Here is a 6,399-nt window from a genome sequence, read left to right on the forward strand (position 1 = left end):
ACATTTTCCTGCAATTCACAGTGCAAGTCCATGCACTATGTAACTGCTTGATTGAAGTGTCTAAAGAACAGGCCATCAGATCACATGAGAAACAACATTTTACAACAGCATAATTCATTGAAGTACTGGATGTCTTTCAAAATGATTGTACCACAGAGGAGAAAAACACAGTACTATGTTCATTCTCTAGTTTCAAGCAATAGAACTGCTGAACTTGGGAGTATCTTCATTTCTTCACAGAGAACCTATCTCTGGGCAGGCAAAGTGGTATTTGTATAAACAGTCACCTTCATGCACACCAATAAGGACTGTGTAAGCATTTTACTTGAGTCTAAGCTATTTCAAATGTTACTGATACATTTGCAGAGGTCTACTTCAAAAGATGGCCCTTCTGGACAAATGCTTATGGAAGAAAAATTCTAGCACAGCTATGTGTGCAGTTATAGTGCCTTATATTTACTCTTACCTCAGCTATCAAAGAAACTACTTCAGGATCCCTCTAATATAATATATTGATAGGCTTAACTAACCAACACTAGTTTGGTTTGGGTTTTTTTTAAAGAAACCAGACAAAGCTATAGATTCAGTTAAACCCAGGCTCAGAGTCATTGACTAGAGTTGTGTATACATTCCATGTTCTTCAATCCTGGTCATCAAAAAAAATGTAAGCAATTGAGATAAAGTCATGTAGTATTTAGTGAGTATGGGTGGTCATCTGGCAGGAATTGACGGATTTCAGCTGAGCTGTGGGCCATTAACCCCAGCCAGTCCATTAATTTCCACAACTGCCCCAACCAAGGTTGTTGATACGAGATGAATATATATTTTAATTCATATTTTAAAAAGCCCTTTCTCATTTCTTTGCTAGGAACCACAAGATATTTGACACCAATTGGAAAAGAGTAAAGTATACATTGCAGCACATTCATGAAATGTTGGGCAGAGCTAAGAAATTATCCATTCATCTTATAACTGCCTTTCCCATATATTACCTGAGGCTGTCAAAATGTTGCTATTCTTATAGGAGAGTTACCAAAGGGATGTGAGAGTTGATTCCTGTGCCTCTTAGGGAAGTGAGGGACCTATCAGTAGAAGCCATTTAAAAAATAATTATACGGCATAATTTTGGGGATGTGGAAAGAAAATCACTGGTTGAAAACCATGCACATTTGCCTCTTCTAGTCAAGAGCTAAATCCACAAATATAGCAAATGGGACCAAGCTTTCCAAGGGTATATCAATGGGCATAGCACAAGTGCATCCTGCGGTGAATAAATATGCTTTATGCAGAGAGCAATATGCTGAACTGCTAGCCCTGAATATCCAAAAAAATCAAGTTAAAACCCCAAGGACAAAGAGATTTGGGGGGTTCTCTTTATTTGCCTCGTGGAGTTTCTTGTGCCTTGAAAATTCACACTTTCAAGTTTTTCTCTGAAGTGATGGAGGCTAGAACTTTTTTTTTTTTTACAAAGGCTGATGTTCTCCAATAATCACAAGACTCCAGAAGATGGGGAATTAATAAATAACATCAAGAGATTTGTAGTCACATCACAAGAGTTGATAATGCTGAAAGTTGAAACTAAATGTGAGTGGGGAAAGTAGTGATAGCAATGTTGCAGATTCACACTGGGCCTGATCCAACACCCATATAAAAATCTCTGAAAAGCATCCTTGTTGGCCTTTGGCTCGTGCTCTGGATTGGCAGTGCAATGCAATAGGAATACTATAACTTCAGTGCAGTTTTTCTGCCTGCCTTAGATGCATAACATCGCAGAAGGTTTCTTTGGGGGAAGACTCCTAAACTGCTCTGAAAGTATAGCTAATTCTTTATGGGTAGCTGTGAGCTAGACAAAGTAAACCCTCAGCGGCATTCAGCTGTAGCATTGTCAGAGCCTTAGCTCTTATCTACATGGGGCTTGTCTACACATGCAATTAATGCTCAGAAAGCTTACTGCACTGTAAAATACTGTGCAGGAAGATTTCCCTGAGCACATGGGACCAGTTCACGGCGGGGATATTCCTGCCCTGCTCTGCTACTATATGGCAGCCAGGGGGGGAGCTCAAGGCTCTCCTGGGTGCCAACCCCAGGCTGGCAGGGGGTTTCAGGATCATGCCTGGGCTCCAGGGGAGCTGCATCCCACCCCAACCCCTGCCCCAGGCAGCTGCCTACTGCCCAACCCGTACTCTGATCACAGAGCCAGGGCAGGGAAAATGTTCCCTAGTCCCGCAGCAGGCAGCTCTTGGCCCCTAGCTCTGATATCAGAGCTAGAGCTGCAAATTTGCCCCTGCCCCCAGCAGCTCTGGGATTGAAACTGGTCCCAGAAGCAGGCAGCTGCCTGGAGGAGGGGGCAACGTTGCAGCCCTGGCTCCAATCTTGGAGCCAAGGGCTAGGAGCTGCCTTCTGCAGGGAGCAGGAAGATATGGTCCCTATCCCAGCTCTGCAATTGGAGCCAGTCCTGGCAGCAGGCACCTGCCTGGGTCAGGGGAGAGCTGGGAAGCAGGCAGCTGCCCAGATGAAGAGAGAGGTCTCCTGCCCCCTGCTCCCTGGTCTGCCTGGGAACAATTTGTTCCTGATCAGCTATGTAACTGTGCGTTACTGAGCAGCACCTACTGCATGTACCTACTGCATATATACTGCAGTACCTACTGCATATATACTGCTCAGTAGGTTAATCTACTAGGCAGTAAATCATCTCATGTATTCTTACCCATTGTGAAGTTATTTAGGAAGAAAAATGTCCAGGTAGATGTATAAAAAGGTTGTCTCAGAGCCAGCACAACTGATGGCAAAACTCTGGATATGGATGCCCTGTTGCCAGATGGCTTCTGACAGCAGACTTTCTGCTATTTGGGAGAACTGGAATAACATTGGCACCAGAAAATTCCTTCTGCTGTCAGAGCTATCTGTGGCAGTGGATCCATCACTCTGCTGCTGAAGTTAAAGTGGCAACCGCTTGTAGAAGAGATATACCCTTCGAAACACTGGTCCACTGCTATTTTTCCTGATTTCTACTTATTCCATTCCTTTCTCAAATGGTATGCTCCCTTTCATATATCAAGCTACAGTCCTTTAAATAAACTTGAGAATCTGTGCTACTGATTATCTTTTTCTTTCGTCATTGAAGAGGGCATAATAAGATAAAGTAAAAATCCTCCATTTCAGCCTGCAGGTTTTTCAAAGAAAGGAGGGGTGCTTTAAAAAGGCTTTGGGATGAATTCAGTACCTCCCTGCCCCAGACTGGTGCAATGTCATTGCATCATGGTGTAACTGAGAAGAGAATTTTCACTCTGTAGTGAAAACACAGTGGCCATTACTGGTCCTACAGTAGCTTCCTCAAAGCTTTTGAAACACTAACACTTGCTTTTATTGAGAGAGAAATGTTTGGCCAGGACACCAATATTATTCCCTTTTCTTTCCAAAAATGGCCTTGGGATCTTTAAATTCAGCTATTCTAATTTATTTGTAAAAGGTAATAGAAATGCAGAAAAACAGAACACAAGAGACAAAAATTTTAAAAAAGGATTCACTTGGTCTGTACAGATGTTGGTTTGAAAACTTATCTTGTGATGTTTATGCACTTTACCTACACAGAATCTGCTATTATTGTTAATAACTTTATTCAGGGAAAAAAAAGAGAATAATAAAAATTGTAAAGTTTGCATGTGTTACTGTGCTATAATTATTTGCCTTGTAGTACTATCTAAAGGCCAGAACTCCCTTGGGCTAGGTATTGTTCAAACACATGCCCCAAGAAATTTAAAATCTAAGTTTAAGATGAGATATGTGGACATGACTAAAAGACACCAGGAGCAAAAGAGAACTAATAACACTTGTTAAAGGTCAGTGTGATTTGGTAAATAGAGCACTGGCCTGGGACTCAGGAGATCTGGGTTTTATCTCCAGCTGTGACTACTCAGTGATCCCACCCAACTCACTCTACCTCTCTCTGCTCTCATCTCAACAATGGGAACAAGGTTACTTCTATCCTTTGTAAAGTTCTTCAAAATCTACTCGTGAAAAGTACTACATAGTGGTGATTATAAGGCTATGTTATAGTTGATTCACCTGTGTTTATGTATACATAGGTATAAGATTGCCTCGTTCTCCACAAACATGAAATATATACTAAAATGTATAAATACGCACAAAACTAAACAATAAATAAAGATGCAGAGCATGCAGTCATGACTTAAGTAAAACACCTTTGCCATACAAACTGTACCTTCCTTAGACTTACGCCTATGCTCAGGTAAGTGGTATCTGGAGTTCTTAAGATAAGCACCTGTTATGTTGATCTTGAATGGGGCTTTTTCCATAGATGCCACGTTTTATGTTGTTTCAGTGCTACAGTTATGCTTGTACCTGCTCTCAAGCCCATTTAATTCAGTGTCTAAGGATGAAATCCTGACTCCATTGAAATTCATGGTAAAAATCCCACTGACTTCATTAGAGCTAGGATTTCACCTTCATTAGCATCAAGAGTTGTTCGTGCTTAAGCCTTAGACAAATTAGGCCCTGAGAGTCCTAAGTTAGAACCATTATTATTAAAACTCTTTGGTGAGCTAATGCTCTAAAATTCTAAACCTTCACCCCAGGCATCATATGCAAGATTGAGAGTTTCTCACATTACACTGTAGTGTCAGATGGATGCTCGTCACATATCCTCTTTGGAATGTTCCATGTCATGCTGAAAATGTTGCATGAAGTATTTGTTGATTTTTTTTTTCATCTTGTATGGTCACTACAATGATCTCAATATCTACCCTAAGTATCCTGTGTTCTGCTTTGGGAATTGACTACAACTGACTATCTGCATAATTCAGCTGCCCAAGTGACTAATATCCTTTTAAGTGTGTAATTACATAGATGGTATGACCAGCAAGCATGAGTGTGTTCCCTTCTACCTCAAAAAATTAATTTCCAATGGAACAGCTCAACATATTCAAATTTTAAAAAAAGAAAAAAGGCTTCTTCCAGTGGCATTTGTTTATTGGCATTCCTCTGGCCCTTTCTCTTGATGCCCATAAATAAGAAAGTTAAGCTCCTGTTCTTGACGCTGAGGCTTCTAAAAAGTGGCCTGATTTTTTTTTCCTGGACTCATTTCTCATCACTTTTGAAAAGTAGGTCAATTATGTTGGAATCTAATTATGCATTAAAGGAACTAACTTTAGGCTTCTACACTTTTATTAAAGTACATGATCCAGTACAGATTGAAAACTTCTCCAACAGTCTGATTGAATAGGCTATCTGATAATAGATATTAGGCATGTAGGAATATGCTTAACCTCTCCTTCCCCATGTTCTGTAGGTTTTTTCTCTCGCAAAACAATCTTGGAAACTGAAGTAGTGCTTAGGAGATGAACCTGCTTAAGTCACAGTTGTATTGCAGACATGTAAGAGTACCTAATCATGGAGTAGAGGAACAAAGGAAGAAGCTGGCATGCTTTCATTAATACTAAGAAAAACATACCTCACAGATTTCTAATAAACTGTGTGAACAACACTTGTCATGCTCAACACTAAGCTTTGTAACAGGTGTACAGCCTTAACCGTAGGCTCTCAGCTTTCATGCACAAAGTATGAGGTAGTGAATTTCATTAAAAGGTTTTATAAATATTTGAAGAAGTTAAAGAGTCCTAGGGGCCAAATTAAGAAGCCTCAATTTACAGCAATTAGTTAGTAGAACAGCAGTCATCACAAGGAAAATCCTGTTTCCACCAGTGAAGTGACAAGTGGCAGAAAACTGAATTGCTGAGATTTCCAGTGTTTCAGGAAGTAAATGAGTATTACAAAGGCATTGGCTCAAACGTATCCTATTTTAATCCTATTATATTTAATGGTGGGGTGTGGGGTTAAGGGAATAGGCTTTGGGTGCCATTTGGGGCAGTCTTGTATCTTTTTCTCCATCCTATCAGGGACAACATGTACTATACCGTATTAATGCCTCTATTAGAATTCCAGATTAGGTAAGAAGATGAGATTTTCCACTCATCATTTCAATGTTGCTGTGCTGTATTCTCAGCTCTTTCCTCTCTCTATTACTGGGTAGTTTTCATCAGTGAGGAGAGAAAGTGATAGTTCTTCATTCTTGATGCCTGGTTACCAACAGGGCACGTATGGGATGAGCTTCCTCCCTAGGTTATACTACAGCCACACTTCTACATGCCTGAAAATACAAATGAGCATTTACTGCAAGTTTTCAGTGGGAACTGAGTGTGACTAAAACATCTGAAGAGGTGCACATGCTCTCTCATGCCCCAAATATTACCCATGGGCACTATATTATCCTCAGTAAGTTAATTTTAATTATATGCATAACTGCTCTTCTGGTGGTTCATAGAGTCATATGCCTGGTTCTAAGGAGATCACTTAAAGGCTTCCTGGCATTTCTGGCTGCCT

Source organism: Alligator mississippiensis, chromosome 10 (genome assembly GCF_030867095.1).
Source record: "Alligator mississippiensis isolate rAllMis1 chromosome 10, rAllMis1, whole genome shotgun sequence".
Taxonomy (NCBI): domain Eukaryota; kingdom Metazoa; phylum Chordata; order Crocodylia; family Alligatoridae; genus Alligator; species Alligator mississippiensis.